This window comes from Struthio camelus, chromosome 3, assembly GCF_040807025.1.
Source record: "Struthio camelus isolate bStrCam1 chromosome 3, bStrCam1.hap1, whole genome shotgun sequence".
Lineage (NCBI taxonomy): Eukaryota > Metazoa > Chordata > Aves > Struthioniformes > Struthionidae > Struthio > Struthio camelus.
This window is the reverse complement of record NC_090944.1, coordinates 63111546-63132950: the sequence shown is the minus strand read 5'-3', so window position 1 is coordinate 63132950 and position 21405 is coordinate 63111546. Positions and strand designations below refer to the sequence as shown.

The window sequence follows — 21405 nt, the reverse complement described above, 5'->3', positions numbered from 1 at the left end:
TCTACAGTCAGGCTATATTAATAGAACTCTGCAAACAAATCATCATAATATTTAAAAATATCTTTGATTGAAATGGTCAGGGGCTATGTAAGTGACAAAAGTTGCAAGTATAGTAGTAGTTGTACAAGCACTAGAGTATACAAGATAAAACATCAGGTTTACATGCACCTTATTTTTTAAAATGATCTGTCTCTGGACGGTGGCAAGAAATGGAGAACAATAGCTAATTCTAACACTACTACACTTTCCTCAAAAACAGGTGGGTAAATCTTCTGTCTGGAGCTGTTCAAAACTAGATTGGATGCTTTATCAAAAAGAGATTGTTAGGAGAAAGCCTGCATGTGCAAAGAGTAAGCTCACACGTCAGTTTAATCTTTTCCTCCTAGAGAATAGCTCAATAATTGAACTGAAAGCATCCTTGACTTTTACAAACCTTTTTCCTATGGGAACATGTTTGATGATCCTCAACCAGTTTTGTTTTGTTTTGTTTTGTTTTGTTTTGAGGTCTGGTAGACACTGCAGAATTTTTATTTTGGTAGTGGAACAATAACACTACAAACCATAGCTTTGTTTTTCAGAAGAATCTGTTTCATGTATATTTATGCTTATCTGATGCATATAAATACCTGGTGCCCATACAATAAGCAACCATCTGTCTAAAAGTTTGTGGTAGGCAACACAGTATGAATCTTTCACTAAATCAATGCCAAAAAAAGATAGTACCAAGTAGTGGGGTACTATAATTCTCTCAGACAAGAGATGAGTCAGGAGATAGAAGAAGAATTCATTTCTCTCTCTCACTCTCACATGCCTCAGTCCCTAGATAAACTGCTCTCAATAAAGGACCATGATCACAGTGAAGGAGCAGGACTGGTCAGTGGATATTTTACCCCATTGGAAGATCTTTAGAGCAGTGTGATTCTGGGAACTTACCACCAGCATATGGGTCTTCCTATCCCAATATAGTCATTTTCCAGGACCTGCAGACCCCATTACTCCCACATTAAGAGCAGCTTTGTCAGGGAAAGGAAAGAGTGCTGCAGAATGGGAAGAACTATTAATTCTGCAGCGTCTCAGTCTTGCCAGGGAGCCTTAGGGAGGAAGCCAGAGCTGCTGTGTGCGCAGGCAGTACAGGACAGGAGCATGGACAGCCTACAGAACAGTTTGGGGCACACCTAAGTGGTGTGGGCTGCATCTCCCCCAGGGAGGTAGTGCCAGGACATGGGCTCAAGCACTACGCTGTGATTACTCACTAATTGCTAGCATGCTGTCCGGCATATGCTTGGGTTTGTGCCAACTAGCACACTCTAAGCCAATGCCCCAGCACCATTCAGGAGGCAACATGTGCTTAGGGACTGTCCCAAATAGGCAAAATGGATGAGGTCACTCATATTTCAAGAGAATTTAGCCATAGCGATGCAAACTATGCAGTGCCAGCTGCTTCTAAGGCCAGAGAGTGGGCCATGGATTGTTTTCTTTACCAGTCTGGACATAGTGATGGATACCACAAAAATAATGACACTTCATGACTTTAATACCTTTGGGTACCATGTACATACAGTATTGCAGTATTACTAGAATGATGTGCCCATAACCTGAAGCAGTCGTGCATCAAATCATGTGCGTGGTTGCATGTGTGACTGCTTTAGACATACTAGGAGAAACGCTCTTGTTATTTGACAAGTAAACATGAATACCTTAGAGTGGAAAATCCATCTCTGTAATCCTACATCTCTAGAGGACTATTTAAAATGTTCTTGAACAGTATAAAGATACGCTACTACGCCCATCAAGTTTTAGGATTGTTAGTGGCAGGAAAAACTGTGTTGTCCTAGTTTCCTCTTACTTCTGAGAAGCATAAGGGAAACAAAACCATTGTTATTATTACCGGGACTTTCCTGAAGGGAAGACATCGTTGCTCTTCTGTCAGTAGTCTACAGAAACCAGACTCGTCAGCACCAGATTTCTGATTGTTCAGGACCTGTAGAGAATTTAGCTCATCATATGTCTTTTAAAAGCTCCTTTTTTCTATAAAAGTAGGTTAAACTATTACTTTACTATGTTCCCAGTATTCATGTTTAAATTGCTGGGTAGACATATTTGTTATTCTTATTTTGCTTTGTAAGTTTGGCCTGAGGTAAGAGGGTATAGGCATTTCAGCAGACACAGGATATGCCACATTCATTTGTATCTTTGTGTCTACTTTTCTATTTATGTATCTATCTAAAGTACTTGTATAGCTCTACTTACCATCACATGCCTGGGCCAGGATTATATAAATAAATAGATAGGCACTTCCTGGAATTTTCAAAAACAAACCTCTCATGTTTGCCTTTTCCATGTGCAAGAAGAAGCAAATCCATAGAGGGCAAGTTGCTTGCAGGTTGAAGAGGGGGATGCTGTAGAGCAGCAGGCCTGCTGCTAGACTGCTTAGTGAGTTTGAGGACTTTGCTGAACAGCAAAGGACTGTGGCCTTTCTCCCGCTCCAGGACACGCTATGTCAAACATAGCTTGTCGGTAGCTGGGGCCGACCCCTGTATCTGACACATGGGGTCACAAAACCTGCAAGGAGCTGCTGCGGCGCGGTGCTGCAAAGGGTGACGTGCTGGCCTGGCTGGAGAGGAACAAAAGGCAGAAGTCATTGAAGACAGCCTGACATTCAGGCCATTACAATTGTCAGCTGTCCAAAATTGCCTAAGCCTCCAATTCCCTTTTAAGTTAAAGCCTCTTATGAAAACCTTATCTCTCTGAACCTTTCAAATGCCTAATCCTTGTGCCTGTCCATGGCTTTCACATAAGATACTTCTGTTTCACATAAGATACTCCTATTTGGCTTTCACATAAGACACTCCTATTTCAAACACTGGTAAAAAGTAATGTAGTACTCTATGATCCAAGGATACGTATTGTTGCAATTCTGAATTTCAGATGAAGGCAAACCAAAGAAAAAGCCATGAGCAGAATTTTATCCTATGTTATCTAAGTTCTCTCAGAAGTCAGAAGTGTTTAGCTCTGTGCAGACTTCATTTTAGTTCACATCCCTGTTTGTACTGGAATAAGACTGGTTGCTCTATACATATCCTTCGAGGTGGGGTGATTTTTTTCTGTTGCATTTCAGCATTAATGAAAGCAATTCCTGATCTGATTAATTACTATTGTGTTGCAAGCCCCAGGTGAATCAGGAATAAATGGTTAGCCAAAGGAGCTTACTGTCATAAGAAATGATTGGGGCCAGGAACTGAATACAATTAAATGCATTTGACATTAGAATTTTAAAGCAGGTAAGAGTAAAACTGTCATGTATTGAGCATAGCCTGGTCACTAACTGAAAAGGTTAGAAACTGACTTTCAAGCAGGTTCCTCTGAAAATGTACACTTCAATTATATTTCTCCCAGTTTGTTGTTCTTTTAGTACCAATCCATTCCAGGGAAAGGGAGAAAGAGTACAGAGCTGAGAGCTAGCAGACTTCGGGCTCCTCTGAGCCCAAAGGAATAACTTGGCACAGATCCCCTTATTATACAGGGAAATAACAGTCCTGAAAATAGGGGTCTGACCCTGCAGAGCCAGCAGTGAGGCAAGCATGCCCTGTGCAGGGGCAATAGTGTCAGAGCGCAGCATGCACTCAAGGAAGGAATTGGGCAGTTTGGATGCTGAGTGTAATGCTGACAGCCGATTTGACTGAATTTTCCAAACAGCCTTCAGGACAGCCCTAACTTGACCATAGACCTGAAAGGGAACTGCTACCTGGACAAGCTATTGGTCTGAATAAGTCTGGTAATATCCCCATTCTTAATGGCAATTTGAGGTATTTTTAATTATGTGAAGAATTCTGACAATAGTCCTAATTCGTGTATACATTTATTGCTTTGTGTTTAATAAACTTTTGTATATATAAACAGGTTAAAAAAATCCAAATGACTGAGAATATAAATTGATGTTTGTTTTTTTTTTTTTGTGTGCTACAACAGCCTTTAATCCTTTATTTCAGGAAATGTGATGTGAAAGAATGGGACAACCAACAATGGAGCACTGTACTGGAAATTGGCCTAAGTGCTGCACTGGGCTTGGTCATAAGCGAGTATTTTGTGTCAAACAGTCTACAGTGATTGGCAACTCATTCCAAGACTTGTGACACATAAAAAAAAAAAAATAGTTTGCCTCTGTGAGCATTCATAAGCCATAAAAAATTTAATACTTGAATCATGGAAATAAATCCTGGAATTGCAGACCCAAGAGAGAATTTTCTTTTGCAGATTATGTGCCAAGCTTTTTCTGAATTATTACCACAGATGGTGAAAAATTCCCATGGCCTCATCCTCATGTTCTTTTTCATTCCAAATGAAATACCAGCATGACTGCATATGTTTGAACTCTGACTATGCACTTAAACGTATGTTGCACTTCAGTAGTATGGTCTCCAGGAGAGAATGTTAGGCTATGTTTCAGGAGATTTAGAATGATCTAACTTCACTCCAAGGCCACTGAAATCATGCATGCCATTATCTCCTCTAGAGTATACTACTGAACTAGAATAGTCAGAGTTGAAACGTAGTCAGTCAGGCTGTGTTTAATCCAGCAGAGCTGCAAGCTCAAAAAAGAGTTTGAGTCTCTCCCCACCTTCCATACCCAGCTCCATGTGCTCATCACCTCCCTCTTGTCTGCTCACTGATCCAATGGAAAATGATGTGTGGCTCTACAATTTCTTGGTTGTTGCCCTGGTGGATGACCTCAGACAAGACACTTCAGCTCCCTCTCCTTCTCACTTATGCATCTGTAAAATGGGAAAATTATACTAGTGAGGTCCCCCTAAGTAGTTTCTATCCTACTGGAAGATTTTGAATGCTAGCCTATTTGTCAGTAATTAGGGAAGGCCTATTTAATGGTCAAGAAAGACAAATTTTAAATTACTTAGATAATCTTAGGTCTCAGCTTTTCTTCATTTTTTATCTGAGGTACATGCCAACAACTGCATAATGGTTATTTGTTATTTTACATAGTAGGTATTCACAATTTTTGAAAGCACATTACATCTGAGTACATTACATCAGAGATCTTTTAAGGAAATCACAGAAGCTGAGATTGTTCTTATAATGGATGAGAAATTTTGAATCTGATATAAATTTAGGAAGAAAGGACTGCTCATATTTTACAGCTACGGAGTGGGTGAATTTCAGAAGGGGGTGGTGGCGGGGGAGGTGTGCAGAGTTATTGCAAACTTTTTGGTGTGCCCACTGTTTGTCATCTGATATAGGAAGAGCTGTGCTGCTGAGCAGTCCTAGTCCTACCCTGCTCCCTCACCCTCTCTCTGTTGCTGTGTGGTAGCACAGCTCTGATCCCTACAGTTGTATACTGTTTGTATTTCTAACCTTAGTGTGACAGCCAATCACACTAAACAATGGTGATGTGCCTTAACTGATGTTGGTAGAGTGGTATAAAACAGCTGGAGTGTGCTTATGGACTTGGCATTTAATGGGCTTTTTGGTGAGTAGTGTGCACAAGTCTTCTGCATGTGGTACTAGTACATTTTGTACAATTGAAATTGATCTGTTCCGCAGGAAATATGATTTTATGCTTCCTCATTAAATGATTAATTTGAGCTTTGCTTACAATTTCGCAGATGTCAGGGGACAAAGTTGGGTGCAAGTGCATGCTGTATTTGCATCAGGAACTGAGGGCTAAAGAATTATGTGACACTGATGGCATACAGCGTTCGTTTCCAGATTAATGTCTGGCTGCATTTGAACAGATGGTTATTTTTACTTTCTTATTCACTGATTTGATATAATCTGTCTTAACTCCCTCCCCCCCCCCCAACAGAAAAAAAATACATATTTAAAGAAATCCTTGGCTAACTTCTCTCTATGAATGTCCTTGAAAGTCCTTTTTATTCTTATTACCACTCTGATCTTTTCCACTGGGAAACACATGTTGCCCTGTAACTTTAAACTCCTAAGAGGCAACTGTCAAGAAAATTGGATAGTTAAATAAATATTGATTTACAGTCTTTGATTGACAGCTGCTTCATATAATTTGGGCCAGTCAACAGAATTTTTGAAAAATTCAAAATCAGTAAAGTCTATCTGATGTAAAAAATGCTCAGTGTGTTCCATATACTCTGCATTAATTTCATCCACTGAAAACAAATTCTTGCTTAAATCTTGATTTATTCACTGAAAAAAGGTAACCCTTTTGTTTAAAAAGGTGATAGGAAACTTGTTCAATATAAGCATTGACTCAAGTTACTATACGTAGCTTTATTATTACGTGTATCTATATAGTTGGATCTCTAGGGGCCTAATCCAGGAAAGCCTAAAGAGGGAGAGTAAACATTGCTCTAGTTGTTACATCAGTTCTGCACAATTGAGGAATTCCCTTTATTTAAGTAGAATCCCCAGGAAAGCAATGAAGTCACTCAACCAGCTGATTTAAGCAAGTGGGAAGACTCTGGTCATGCATGTCTAAAATGTGCTGTAGAAAAAAATCACAACTGACCATTTTATTATATGTTAGGCTTCACACAAGAGTCTTCTCCTAGCAAAGAGCATTTCTAAGGTATTGCATGCAATAAATGAATCCTCTAGGCTCCTGTTTTTGATGTTGCATGCACTTTAGTGTGTCGAGAGGATGAGGCCAGACTCTTCTCCGTGGTGCCCAGCGACAGGACAAGAGGCAACGGGCACAAACTGAACCACAGGAAGTTCCATCTGAACCTGAGGAAAAACTTCGCTGTGAGGGTGACAGAGCACTGGCACAGGTTGCCCAGAGAGGTGGTGGAGTCTCCTTCGCTGGAGATATTCAAAACCCGTCTGGATGTGATCCTGGGCAATACGCTCTAGAGGACCCTGCTTGAGCAGGGAGGTTGGACTAGACGATCTCCAGAGGTCCCTTCCAACCTCAACCATTCTGTGATTCTGTGAAAACTTCTGTGGAGGCATCACAAGCTAAAAAACTCTTAGTTGAGGTGCTGAGACTAGGAAACAAAACTAGTAATGTTATATGTCTGGGTGTCTGTATTCTTATTTTTCTATATTCAGAAACCAAGGGATGACAAAGACATGCAACTTTAGAAGGCCTGCTATATGAAAGTGACTATTAAAATTTTATCCTAGGCAAGCTGTCATTTATTAAGCATCTAGGTAGTAGTATTAGCATGGCATATGCTTGGCATCAGTATATCTGAAACAGATATAACAGAGTAACAGGCATCAGTATATCTGAAACAGAAGATGTCTGCTTCGTGGGTCAGTTCTCCACTGAAATCTGAAGGCAGCTGAATTGAAACTAAACAGTTGTTCAAGCCAGCACGAATGGGGGAAACTGTTTGGTCCCTTGATTTCCCATGTAATAAACATTACAGACATGTAATAACAGCACATCTGCAATATGATAAAGCACCCAGTTTGTATGTGGCAGCAGCTCCGCAAGCTGTGTACTGTGTGTTTTGAAACTGAATCTTTCTTCTTCCTATTGACTTCTTGCCCTCTCATACATCGAGTCAGCTGCTTGAGACGCTTTCACTAAGTACAAAGTCAATTGACCATAAGTGGTGATGAAGAAAATGTTGTGTGATTAATATTACAGTTCAAGCTCTTCTAATCAGGCACAGAAAGAGCAGTCAAATAAACTTAACTTCATCCCAAAGAATCACACTGTGTTAATGGTGGAGAGTCTGCCTGGAGCCCAAAGGGAAAAACAAGCCACTTGAGGCAAATCTCTCATCCTTTGCATAGAACAAACTAGTTGAGCAGTGTTAAAAGCTGCTTATTGATTTGTGCCCAGACTGAAAGCCATGCACTGATGTAAATGAAAATGTGTCAAGAGTCAATATTGATTTTTTTTTCTTTTCTTCTTCTCTTTTTTTTTTTTTTAAGCAAAGCCATAGCCCGGGAAATACTGTTACTCATACTGCTAGGCTTGTCAGTGTGTGAAGTAAGACCCTTTTCCACAAGGTTACATATGTCCAGACATCAAATTTCCTCTTTTTACTGAGGTAATATGGACACCATGCTGAGAGCAGCTCTGTTGACAAAATTTTTCTTTTGAGAAAATTGATAGGTGGAGAAAAAGAAATGGCAAAGAGAAAGAAATCACAGAAGACAAATTTGCAGGGCTGAGGTTGCAGCCTAATCCTTTCAGAATAAACTCTTTTTTTTTAACTTTGTTTGTTATAAAATTGTGTAACAATATAAAATATATTCAACAAGAGGTGAGGACAAGGAGAAGGTAGAAAGGGAGTAATACTGCCCCTAGAGAGATGCACGCTCAGCTGGAGGAGACCTGGCAAGAATTTTTCCTTCAGAAAGATGGAGGCCATTGCAAGAGGTCCTAGAAGATCCTTTCTTTTGAGTAAAGGCTAGCAGAAAAGAAATGGGTGGTCCTTGGGGCTATTCTGACTTATTTATTATTCTGACTTATTTATCTATTTACTGAGTTCACATCATCCTCACTTAGGAATATAGAAAGCAGTTTAGAATAATACAGCTGGAAGTTGTCTAAAATTTTTCCCCTAAAAAAATCAAATATAAACTGGAATGAAACTGTTTTCAAAATTTTTGTCATAACTTACCCTCTCTATTTGATTGTAAGCTGCAGCCAGGCTCTTTTGAGCCTAAGTTCTACCTCTGTTGAGTAATTTTATTCCAGGTCCTTGATAAAGGCTTCTGCTCCATAGCCAAAATAAGCTTTTATGGAGTTATGACATTGAAATCAGCAAACACTTACCTTACCTCACTTAGAGCTAACAACAGGATGTGATAGACCACCTAGTGCAGCTCTCATCCTCTAAGGATTGACACAGGCCCACCAGGAAGGTTTGTCTTTAGTGTGGAGGCAGGTGGAACAGTACTCATTCAAACAGCCTTGTGAGAGATGGTTTTCTACTTTAACAACATCTCTTTAGGGCTTTCGTTACATCCATAACTCCTAGCATTGCCTCCGGGACTCATTGCAGGCTATGCGTGGGCTGGCTGCCAGTTGCAAAAGAAACTCTGCTCCATCTACTCTGATTGCTTCCTACTGTCCATTCCAGCTTCTCTTCATGAAAAGAAAACATTTTCCTCTCAACTCTACACCGGCTCCTGAGAACACCTCACCTCAACTATGGTTTTCCATACTGAATACTTTCATACTGAAGTGGTTAAGGTTCCATCTGAATAAAATGAAAGTGCCTTGTTATAACTCCAGCAAATTGAATTTGGGTTTCTGTCAAAGGCTACAACTGAGTTATAAATGGATACCTGGTGCTTTGGACTGATGAACTGAAAGTAGTTGAGTGGAAGCTGTGCACATGGCTCCCATTTTATTTTTCACCTCAGACAGGTCTTTGACCCTTTTATTTTCTTTCTTTTTTTAATTCTCTTCTACTTTTTATCGCCACAATGAGAACCATAAATGCAGTTGCTACTTTTTTAAAGAGAAGAAACAGCAGGGCAACAACATCTCCTGTATAGACTACATGTAATTTGTCACAAATTGGGAAAAGAAGGCAGTGCTTAGAGTATTTGGTCAGGCACCCCACACTAGGTTCCGCCTTTTTAATAGCTGATTCTAGAGCTGAATTCTGCCTGGCCTGCCAGTCAGTTCGCTTTCAGTTTTTATGTTATAACCATTCAGACTTAATATTATTACAATTCAGAGGGAGAGAGAAGAAGATATAAAATTATTCCACTGCTATGTTCTGTACATAACATGCAGAGATATTCGCTCAGTGGAATTCTACAATAAAAGAAATTAAGAAGAAATATGAAAGGCAAAACCCTTATGGTTTGGATGCATTTTATAAATCTATTTTAAAAATGTATGAATGGGAACAATCTGATGTTAACTACTTTCCAAGCATTTTGCTTGTCTCATAATGATTTTTTGCATAAATGATTTTGTTTTGTCAACACCACAAGTTCCAGCGCTGTCTCACACTTATCTCTTCTAGGAATAATAACTGAAAATATTGTGAATGGTTTCCATTAACTTTGGAAATGTTTCTGCTCCATATATTAAGAGCTGAACAGGAGAAGGGCTTTAGGTTAGACCCATGCAGATACTAAGGCATGTAGAGGGTATGTACTGACATGCAGAAGATTTAGCTGTTATCTCCTGGAGTCCTTAATCCCTGGTGAGGTGGTCCATCTCAGAACCACCTAAACTAACCAGGAATGAAGAGAAGAGAAAAGAAGCAGGCCTAAGGCATTAACCTCTACCTGGACAGACATCTCCTTTCTCTTGATATTCTTAGCTGCAAACTTGCACTATCAAAACCCTATTTTCTATCTTTGATGAACCAGATACAATGTTATTTCATATATTCTCATAATATTTCATCCATTCATTCATTCACCTGGTGTGAAAGGAGACTTATGGTTCAATATCTGTTCTGCAGCAAGGACTTGTATCTTGATAGCCCAGCTGGTTGACATAGCTGTTGGCAATACTTAGTCCTGTAACTCTTAGTGCCAATCTGTCTTAGACGTGTTCTGAAGGCACCTCGGTGACCCAGCACAGCCAGAAAGATAAATGCAGAATTGCCTTGTTTAGAATTCAGCTTCAGAGTCTCAGGACTCCTCAAGGAAAGAGGAATCAATCTGATGCCAGTTCAGCATAAAAGCAGTACAGCTGTAACTGAGTCCTGAGTTTTCTCAGACGCTCCATGTCCTTTGAGGGTACCCAAAGAGGAGGTGATCTGACTGGGTGACAGCCCAATGGACAGAATGTGCCCCGCTGTAGACACAAGCAACAGTACGGCAGGAAGACCTCCTCTACTGGAAGTTCTCCTGGTGCAAATGCAGCAAACCTAATCAGCCATCAGGAATGTGAAAGACCTACACACTTCATTAGCCAGGGTGGAGGAAAGACATGGTTATGAGTTTTATTCAAAGCAATTACTGGTTTATATCAGAAGCACCTCTGAAGCGAAAAGCTAAAGCTAAGTCTCCTCTTTTGCAGCTGAGTGCCCTAATTGCTGCCCTGTGGTCATGCTCTGTCCTGCTCTCTGGCCTAATGAACCTTTAATTATTTAACATAAAATAAAACAGCTTTATTAGGAATGGCACAGAGTGCTCTGTCCATCTCTTTCTCTCTCTCTCTCTCTCTCTCTCTCTCTCTCTCTCTCTCTCTCTCTCTCTTTGGGTGTTCATGTATGCATGTGCACACATAAAGACACCAGTCCGTTAATTGAAGAGTTGGAATTCTCTTGGGAAGGGAAGTATGTGAGTTTGAATCCTCTTAGGCTGGAGAGTAAGGGAGGATTAATTTTGTTTTGTTTGTAGCTTTATACTAAAAGAAGGTTTTAATGTGGGGCTTAAAGAAGAATGGCAGAGTGACCTTGGAAATGTTGTATGCCTAGTAATATTTGGTTGATGACTAAATTAGTGAAGGAGAGAAAGGATAAAGTAGGGGAGAAGAAGCAAATTAAGTTATCTCCAAGCTACCGTAGTTAAATTAATCATTTAAATGATCCAGTATGAGTGCTTTACAAGAAACACACTTTTATGTGCAAGTCACTTGCTGTCTTTTTTACAGATGAACTGCTTTGAAGTCAGTATAGTGGTATGTCCCATTTCTCAGCACAGGACACAGAGAGTAAACATGATAATAGCTTATCAGCTTTTATTTTAAAATGAATCTTTTTGAAATATCTTCAAGATGCAGAAAAGAAATAACAATATGGATGAAATAGCAGCTCTCTGAGAAAACTGTCTAAAAGTTCCACTTTCTCTGATAAATCTTTATAAAAAAACATTAACAGTTGTGTTATTTAATGTTTTCGTTGCTTGTTCAGGTGTTACATTAAGGATGAATTCAGTATGTAAAAGAAAAGACTTTGCCTGAATTTCAGAAAATATTGTAACTCACATCCTGAGGGCAAGAGAAAGAAAAAACATCTCTAATCCAATTCTTCATCTTTCTTTTAACTTGCCTTATTTCAAACACATGCTTCTGTCCTATTGCATCCAACTCAGAGTCTTCAGTCTCCCACCCCCTAGAAGCAGGAAGAGTATGTCTGAGTCCCATTGCTATGGGGGCGTGACTGAGTGGTGAGAGGGAAAGCAGAGATTTATGTTTTGTTTAGAAGAAAAAGAGGCAGATATAAGGAAGGAAATATCATACGAATAAATGAATATCATATGAAAAAAGATCATGCATTCAAAACCTTTCCCCAAATCCAGCTCTTCTCCCTTTACTTTCTACTCACCCCTGTGAAATTATTCTGGCTTTGATCCTATCTTCCTTCTTTCTCTGTCCCTTTGTTCAGTGACACAAGTATGTGACCCTTGCCCTGAGAAGTATCAATTCACATTTATTTTCCTGCCTAAGTCAGATCATGAAGAGGCAATATTTGAAAAGCAATGGTTATGAAATGTATTTTTCTGTGAGGATAATACTTTTTGTGATCAATTGTGCCAGAAGAATTTAAGCTGCCTGATTACTTGGAAACAAAGCAAATACAAATCGACAGGGAAGACAGTTAAAATTTGCTTTCTAATTTATTGCAACAGTTAGGAGAATATTTTAACTCAATTTGCCTTGCTCTGCATGATTATTGGGGGATTGTCAATGAGAAAAACTCTTCCTGGTGAAAATATCTGGATTGTTGTCCTTAAAAAAACAGTACTGTGTATGCCTTCTAATCGAGGATATTGTTTACAGGGCAGATAACTGCTAAATCTTCTTTCCATTATCGACTACATGATTTATTTCCTTTTGAGTCTGAATTTAGGTGTGCTAAAAACCTCTCCTAACTGTTTATGATTGTCTCAGTGCCTTATTTCATTATGTGCATGTAGCATAGACAGTCATATCAAAACTGCAGCTAAGTATGGAGCTGAGCTACTGGTCACCTGCTCCAAATGGCTATGACAGTCTTTTTACCATTTCTTTTCTGATCTATAGCAGAGCACGTAATGTACTGCAGGGAGTAGTGTATTATTGGACATGGGTATGAAGACTTCATCAGCCTAATGGAACAATTAACTCAACCTCCTCTTGATCTGCAAAATCTTGCTTTAAGATTAGCATGATAAGGTGAAGATTAGCACCTCTGGGTCAGTGGGGCTGATGAGACATGACTTATTAATCCTCAAAGAAAACCTTAATTGGACACTGGAGCACTCTTTCCTTCGTTGTTAAATGCTGCCAGTTCCCCAGATAATTAGGGTAGATGGTGAGTATGATAGAGGCTTATTGTAATTAGATGCACCCAAACTAAGGTAATGATTTTTTTCCCCTGGGAATACCATGTTTTATTTTCTCTAAATAAATCAGTGCTAATGTTTGTGAACAACTGAAAAACATCCACTACAAATGGCCATTGACTACCTAAACATAACTTACAGAAGGGAGCTGCAGAACAGGGTTCATCAGAAAGGTTCCTTTGATTTAGAGGAACTATCTTAAATCCTGACCTTCAGAGCACAGAGAATTTACTCTGCAAGCAGGTTAATGAGCAGGTTGATTTATTCTAATTTTTTTTACCTATCATTACTCATTCTTTCATGAGGTACTTTCTATTAAGAAACAATGATTTATACAAAGAAGTACTCTTCTAAGGAGTTTGGTAGATTTTGAATCCAAATTTCAGAAATACTTTCTGTTTCGAATAAATGTGTTTTCACAGACAGTGTAATAAATGGGTTCATTATAATGCAACATGCAGCTAAAGATGGGAGAAAAAACCATAGGCATACAATTCTAGCTACTGTACCCCAGGCTCAAGAAATGGAGCTGTGTGACTTGAGGATTCATTAAGAGTCTTGGTATAGTGCAGAGCAGATGAAGGAAGTTAGCATTCTCATTAGGGGGTTGGAGCAATCATTTGGAAAAAAAGATTCCTTTGCTACGTTTGTTTGCTGTGTCATAGAAAGTACGTCCTCAGTCAACTGGGATAATCATTGTCAGCATTTTACATAGTTACAAAGCAAACTAATAAGCCAGATTGTCGAATTATGTCAATCATGTCTAAACATCAACAAGCAAATTGCTGTATGCAGATGGGAAACTTCTAAAAAGCCTAGATGTGTGAACAGTGCACATTGTGAGATAGTGATTTAAGACTGCTATCCAGGGGAGTCAGATTTTCTCTCCACTGTGTGGCTCTGAAGCCAGATTGCTTTCTCTATTAAATTGTCTGGTGAGACTTTTGACATTTAGGGCACTGACCGAGGAGAACTTACATCATTAAGCATTATGTCCTACTTCTCCTACCCCATCACTTTACCCACCACATTATCACACTGGTATATTAGTTGTCTTCTTGTTGCCTCTGCTGGAAGCCCTCAGGATTTATTGCAGCTTCACATCTAGAATGACTTCCCAATGCTATAGCCAGAGGAGGTATGAGAATCAAGAAGTGATGTCGGAATTTTTTCTACTAAAGATAGAGGAAAATTTTATATATTCCTACCCAGACCTGTTGTGGGTTGAAGTCCACTGTAGCTCAATGATCCTAATGTCAGCTTTCTGAGTGACAAATACCTTTGGCACTTGTCATCTTTGGGCCAAATGCCACCCTAGGAGGAAGGGACCTTTTTGTGGCTGGTGATTGCTGAGAGCTTGTGTGATTTACCCTGATCCAGGTTTCTATTAAAGGTGCAAAAGAATGAAGAGTTTGTAAAATACTATAAAGCTTACAGGATATTTAAACAGACTGAAGAGAAGATTGCACCAGAAGATAAGATAAAAAGTAAGACATTAATCTACAGAAAGAACAAAAGATCTATTAAATTAATCAATAGGGCTTTACAGTGAAATATAATTTTGTCAAAGAAAACATAGGCAGTACAAGAAGACTGTGATGAGTTTTTCACCTCCTTTACAAGTAGGGATTGAGAAGAGAGGTTATTGACTGATAGGTATATTCTTCAGCAAGGAAAACATAGTTTGGAGGGTGTGTCTTGAAGCCCCACTGAAGTCCCAGGAGTCACAATGAAATACAGTCCCTAGGGAACATGGCCTTAAGACTCACACCAAAGAGATGTTACCTCGGTGGGAACACTAAAGCGTAACATATGCCAAAGGTAATTGCTCTCTTCTCTCAGATGTAGAAGGAAATAGCAAGGAAGAGATATATATTCTGTCATTCACCAGTAATTTTAACTGCCCTTTGGGAACATAAGGAAATAATGGGGAAAAAATAGCTTGTGTATTGTATTTATTCATTGTTTACTAACTAAAACCACTTGACTCAGTTTTAAGGGACCATAAGACAGGAGCAGCTGTACAAGGCACAGATAATGGGAAGATCTTTTTGAGGCACCAGTGTAAGTCCCTCTTTGCATTGGGTGTAAACCTCAAAGGGTTTGACGTTAGTTCTTCCTAAGACATCATCAGCTGAATTGCTCAGCCTGAATGAAATGTGCATTTATTTTTTCCTGGGAAGAACGTGCTGTAGCTTTATCCAAAGTTATGTAGGTTTTGATACCAGAACCTCATCCCTTTGATGACAATTTCTTAATGATAAATGTCTGCATGGCTTAATGTTGCTTTGTTTTTCCAAAGGTGCGCTCATAGAGCTACAGATAGGCTGGCTTTCAGAGGTTTATTTTTCCACCACTGTTGCAATTTTGCATCACTGTTGCATGTGCTGTTGTACTGATTTCCACTGATGCATGATCATTATTATTTAGGCTTTCTTGTTTCATATTACGTGATATGGAGTAACTTACCTTTGAAATACAGTCATGAGCTACCAAGATTTCAGGAATCTGGCGACTCAGACATTTTCTATAGCTCTTCTCTGCAGTAATGAAAGACACAACTCCAATATTATCAGTAAAGAGCTTTCCAAGAGCTTAACCACAACAGTCTGAAACAAGGAATAATGTCTACCCATCCAGCTTGCTGTAATGACCCTCCTTATAAATTGTGGCACTTGTTGATCAGAAACAGTTTCTTGAAAGTTGAGCATAAAGAAAATCAGCAGCACTAATTAAACGATTAGTGTAACACACAGAAGGGATGGGGATGAACAAACTAAACAACTGTATATCATTCCCCATCTGACTGGAGTGCTGATGTTATTAATTTAAAGCTGAATCTGCCATCTGGGCTCTTTAGCCCATATATGTTATGTTAGAGACTCTGATGCTCAGAAAGGGGGAACCAGGGAAAACTTAATCTGCTGTTTTGAGGAAAGGAGATGGTATTTCCTTTTCTCAGTATGAAGCAGCCTTTGCAGAGTAACAATTTTGGAGGCTCATGGGGCCTGTATGTGCTAGCAGGCACAGAGGTTCATTTTAACTTCATCCAGCCCTTTGGGAAAGAGTAATCGCATAGAGCATCTTTCTTTCAGCACAGCGTCATAATAAACTTCCAGAGGAGCATAAGCGTGACAAATCTCACTGTACAATTCTAATTAAAATAGATCTTCCTTTAAAAAATCAATTCTATTAAAAAACGAAAGCTCTGTTTCAATCTCAGTCTCACTAGAATGGCAGGTTTCAATAAGCTGTTGTATCCTGTGAAAAAACATACACAACCAGATTGATTGATTTTAGAATGTAATCAATTAGAAATCACACTTGACTTCTTTGATTGGGACTAAATTCCATTTGGAATGGTGTTATGTCCTTGCCCACTATTAATTAGCAATAATAATAGTGTTGTTCTTCTAACGGGAATTTCAAACAGATCTGCCTTCCTGTAAGGTAAATGGTTGGTATAGTTCAACGCACTTGCAGTCGCTGCAGAGGTCCCAGCTCCATCATTTATATTAGCTGGCAGGGGAAGGCTTTGTTCAGAAAACAGTAACTCTGAAAAGAGGAAGAAGTTGTCAGTGGAAGGAGTTCATGTTTTCCAAGTTGCAACCTGAGAGATAGCCACAAGCAGGAGGGGTTGTGCCATTATCACTGTGTTGCAGCCATCAAGGCTTTGATGCTGGGATACTGCACATGTATAGGAATGGTATTAAAATAACAGCTAGAGCCTGCTCTAGAATTCTAAGTATTAAATTAGTGTCAAACAATCTGATCCACGTTTTTATCTAGAGCATTAGGCGTCCCTCTGAACCGACCTTCCTTGGCCAAAAGCGAGCTGAACTGCATTATCTGCTGTTTGCTTAAGGGATAAGGCTAGCAGCTGTTATTGTAATGTAACATTCACAGACAGGCCTTTCCAAAGGCAAGGATAACAGGCTACCTCCGTGTGCTGAGGCTGGCCCCTTTAGCAGCCTCAGAAGTGAAAAGATGCACAGAGCTGTGCAGAGCAGTCTCTCTGCTTGGAGGCAATTAGGTGGATGGTTTTATTTTTTTTTTACCTTTACTCTGCAGACTAAATACTCCTCTGCAGAAGTGCTTCCCATTAATATTCAGCTGATAGGCTTTATTTCAAAGCAAGTATTTGTTATTTTCATAGATGGAAAGAAGCTGTTAGAATTCTAAGGGATAAAAAGGATTTTTTCCTTTTCTTTTTTGCCTGGTGCATCAAAGGATACAAACATGTTGATAATTCTATGGCTGGTTTCTCGGGCATACTCTGATAGAGCTGTGAGGATATAGGACAAGGAACGTGAATGTACATGTAGTGTTGCCTTTTCTGTAATCAGTCCTGTTCTACACAGAGCAGTGTGAATAAAGCCTGAAGTGGTGCGCTATGAAAACTGATGTGGACTGGCACCTTTGCAGGTAAAACAAGTAGAATGAAGCTTAGGGCCAGCTATTTTGGAGGATTAGTCTAAGGACCCACAGAAACACCTATATGAAGTATGTATAAATAGCACGGAAAGCTGCTAGGAGATCTCAAGGCAGCCAAGTGCTAATGTTACCAAGCGCAGGGAAATGTCCTCTCACTGGGTCTTATGAGGCTGGATTGGGCAGCAAGCTGGAGCAGCTGTATGGCTTGCTGGGAGGGACACACTTGCCTCTGCCTGCCTGGGAGTGTGGGGAGCTGGTCACTGAGAGGGGCTCCCTGCGAATGGGCAGCTGGGGAGAAGAAGAGAGAAGGGGGAGTGGTGCCGTCCGAGCAGAGAAGCACTATTTGTGATATGTTTGCGTAAGGACTTTGTTTCTGAAGTCCTAGCAGTCACGGTCCTCTCACATATAGGAATAGTTTGTTTTGGTCAGCCTAGAGACACAGTGAAGTGAGGTAGTTTAAGAAACCTGCCGATGCAGAGGCTAATGTGTCATCTTTTCTGTGGGCAGCTTTAGCTGCCAAGAGCACCTTTTAGAGACAAAAAATGTATTTACAAATACAAAGCGGAAGGAAAGATGCATGTACGAACATATAACAACAAACTTTTATGATGGAAAGCAAGGTTCTCTGCATATACCAAACTTCAGATCTACCATAGTTATAGCTACAACTGCTTTACAAAACAAAAGCTAACAACTTCCTTATCTGACCTAACACAACATAGAAACATTTATATAATTGCATAGTCTGTTAGGTAACTATTAAACAGGCAGTGTTAAGGTCAGTAATTTGGAGGTAAAAGGTGCCCTATGTCATACCCAACTCTCCAGAGTCCGGAATCTGCTGGTAATGGTAACTTGACCACCGACATCACTCCACCTTCTTAGATATGTATTTGTGATGAATGATACTCAGTCACACAAAAGTATAAAATACACTAAATTTAATTAAGTACAATACATTTAATGCTCTTACAAGAGTAAGAATGCTTACTGTTCTCAAGAGTGAGAATTGCTCAAGGAATTAATACACGACCTTGATATATCAATGCCCGCAAGAAAAACAAATATTTATAAAGAAGAATAACGTGGTTAGCTAGCAGTAAGAATTTTCATGGGGTCATGAGAGAAGCATCTTCAGAGACTGAAAGATTAAAGGGAACCTGTAGACAGGACAAGGAGAGTGCTACTTAAAAGAAATCCGTGAATTAAACCACATGTGGTACTAGTAAAATCGTCTTAGGTAATATTATAATACTGCTTCCTTATTCTAGGCCATGATCTTGCAAAGGATCGCGGAGCTTGTTGTAGAGATGCCAGAAGGCGAATCATTCACCTGAGTGGCTGTCAGCACGGGGGAAGGAGTGTAGCGCTACCATCCATCCTCTGTACTGACAAGTGCCTCGGGTGAGAACGTGCAGCTGCTGTGGAGCACACGCAACCCTGTCCGCAGCCATGCACACCAGCAGGATTACCACCACTCAGGCTTCTGTGTTCAAGCAGATAGCTCCAGGTCCTTGCAAGAGATAAAGCAGAACTGCATGCGGGTGTCCACAAGCCACTCTCCCATCACAGCTCCTCACTCTTCCTCTTCTTTTGTGAGAGGACTTCAGCCAGAGGAGTACTGTGAACGGGCAGAAAATGAATGTGCCGTGTGGATGTTTTCCAGCTGAGACGAAATTATTTTACAACAAAGTAATTTTGAGTCTGTGCTTGCATCAAACTGTGAGGACAAAATTTTCCCCGAGGCTTAAATGATGATCTTATGATAGTCCATCAGCACATTATTTTAGGTGTAAAACTACCCATATATACATTTTTAATAGAAATCTTCTGCCTGATAGCCTGCTACCTTGTAATTTCATCAGTGGAGCAGGGTGAGGAATAGCAGGAAGAGACTTAAGCGTGTTATGAGAGTAAAACAGGAGGAAGTCAACAAGAATAAACAAGATTTGTTTAAGAGTATGTTGTATGTCCTGGCATGGAAAATGTCTAGTATGTCTCTTACACCCTTTAAGGTGAAGTAATTGAGAATCTGTTCCATCCAGATTGCAATTGGGAAGCTATGAGAGGAACTGCCTCAAAAATTAGCTTCAAGGACACAGATTTAAAATATATAAAAGAGGATCATGCCCTGGACTTAACCGTCATAACACACAATTCACTAAGGCCTTAGGGACGAATTTATGATCTGGAAAAACTTATTTCGTATCCCATCTTCTCATTAAAAAGAGAGAGAGAGAGAGAGAAAGGAAAATAGAAATATTTCTTGTATAAACTTTAGTTACATATTCTGGGGAAATGGTAAGAAGAAAAGAGTAATTAGGGTTCACGGTCAAAATGAAATTCTGCTCACATCTCAGTCGTTCACACATCATTCTGCTAAATGAGAGAGCTGAACAGAGGACAAATTAACTGATTTCTTTTAAGTTTAGTAACTGCAAATGCAAAATGAATAGCATTCTGCAGACATGGTGCCAGAGGACAAGGCAAGCTAACGAAATAATGGTAGCCCTGATAAATAATTTATGCACCATATCAAAAGCTGAATGAGATAAAGAAATGGAGAACCCATTTGAAAATTTGGAAATTGCTCAAAGCTCTTCCTCCAGTAACTCCCAAGAGGATGAGCAAACGGCACTAATAAACTCTGTGAACGTGTATAATTCATAAACTTTCCCTCATTTTTGGATTTTCAGTGCTTACTGTTTATAACTAACAAAGGAACAAAGAGTGAAAAAATCCTGGGAGCAGGTGAGAGCAGAATATAAGCCAGCTGATTTCTCCACTTAGTGTATTCATAAAGGGCATCTGTTTTCGTCCCAAACCGCACATATATCTGCCATTAAACTTAGCACATTGAAAAAAGAAAAAACCCTCCTGCTCTCATCCACATGCCTACTCTATCTTGCAATTTTTATAACAGCTATTACACTGTGAGATTATAACACAACAAAAGCCACTTCTGAATGATTTTTATTAATGGTATTCTGTTGCTGCTCTTGGTCAATGCTCAGACTGGATTTGTTATGGAAACATTTAACCGCAATAGAGGAAACTCAGAGCAAACCAGTGGATTCTAACTGAAGGCAGTGGCATGCTTTTGAATGAATTACATATCACAGACTGCAAGTAACTTCTGCCTCACATAAGCAACATTGAAAAGGTGCTATTGTATTAAAAAAAATCTAAATATTACATTCAGATAAGATTTACCTTGAAACGATTTTGAAAGTCACAGTAACAAACCTGAGAAAGCATACTTTGAAAAGAAACAGTGGGCAGAGGGTTATTTTTAACTCTTTGGATGTCAGCACTTTTTGGTTTGATTTCAGGCACAAATTCAGTTGCACAACCAGACAACTCTTAGAATCTGTTGTAGATCTCAGTAGCTTGATGATTTGCCTTTTAAAGAAGCAAAATGAAATATTTTAAGCTGTTAAGGCTTTTCCTTAAGATGTCTTGGAGTACGAATTTTTATTTTTGCAGTTCATCTAGAAATAGGAGACAGGATCCCGTAGCTTTCTGAGGGAAACTATGCTTCCTGCCCTCAGTACACAAGCAGAAAGCAGCAGACTTCTCAACTGTGTAACAAGCGTCAAGCATTGGAAGGCTGTGATGGGACTGCAGCACCTGCAGCCTTTGCAACCAAATGTCAGAAGCAGCTGGACTTTTGCAATAACAGCAGAAACCATTGGAACACACTATAAGGAATTTCCAAATAGTTTTACACATTCATCAAAGACACAAATAAATCACCCCACGCTGTCAGAGCACTTTTGCAGA

The 21405-nt window shown here is 39.6% G+C and overlaps 1 protein-coding gene across 11 annotated transcripts in view; it reads left to right on the top strand.

The window, feature by feature from the left end:
- The window catches only part of HS3ST5 (heparan sulfate-glucosamine 3-sulfotransferase 5), a 203998-nt gene that overhangs the window by 158784 nt on the left and 23809 nt on the right, over positions 1 to 21405 (top strand). Inside the window, exon 1 of one of the 11 annotated variants that reach the window (XM_009681707.2) lies at positions 5314 to 5482. The exons of 9 other annotated variants lie outside the window; for them this stretch is intronic. The gene's annotated coding sequence lies outside the window, so the exon portion shown is untranslated. Of the gene's footprint in view, positions 1 to 5313; positions 5483 to 15180; positions 15253 to 21405 lie in introns of those variants that run through there. One more of the 11 variants, XM_009681708.2, reaches the window with a different exon arrangement.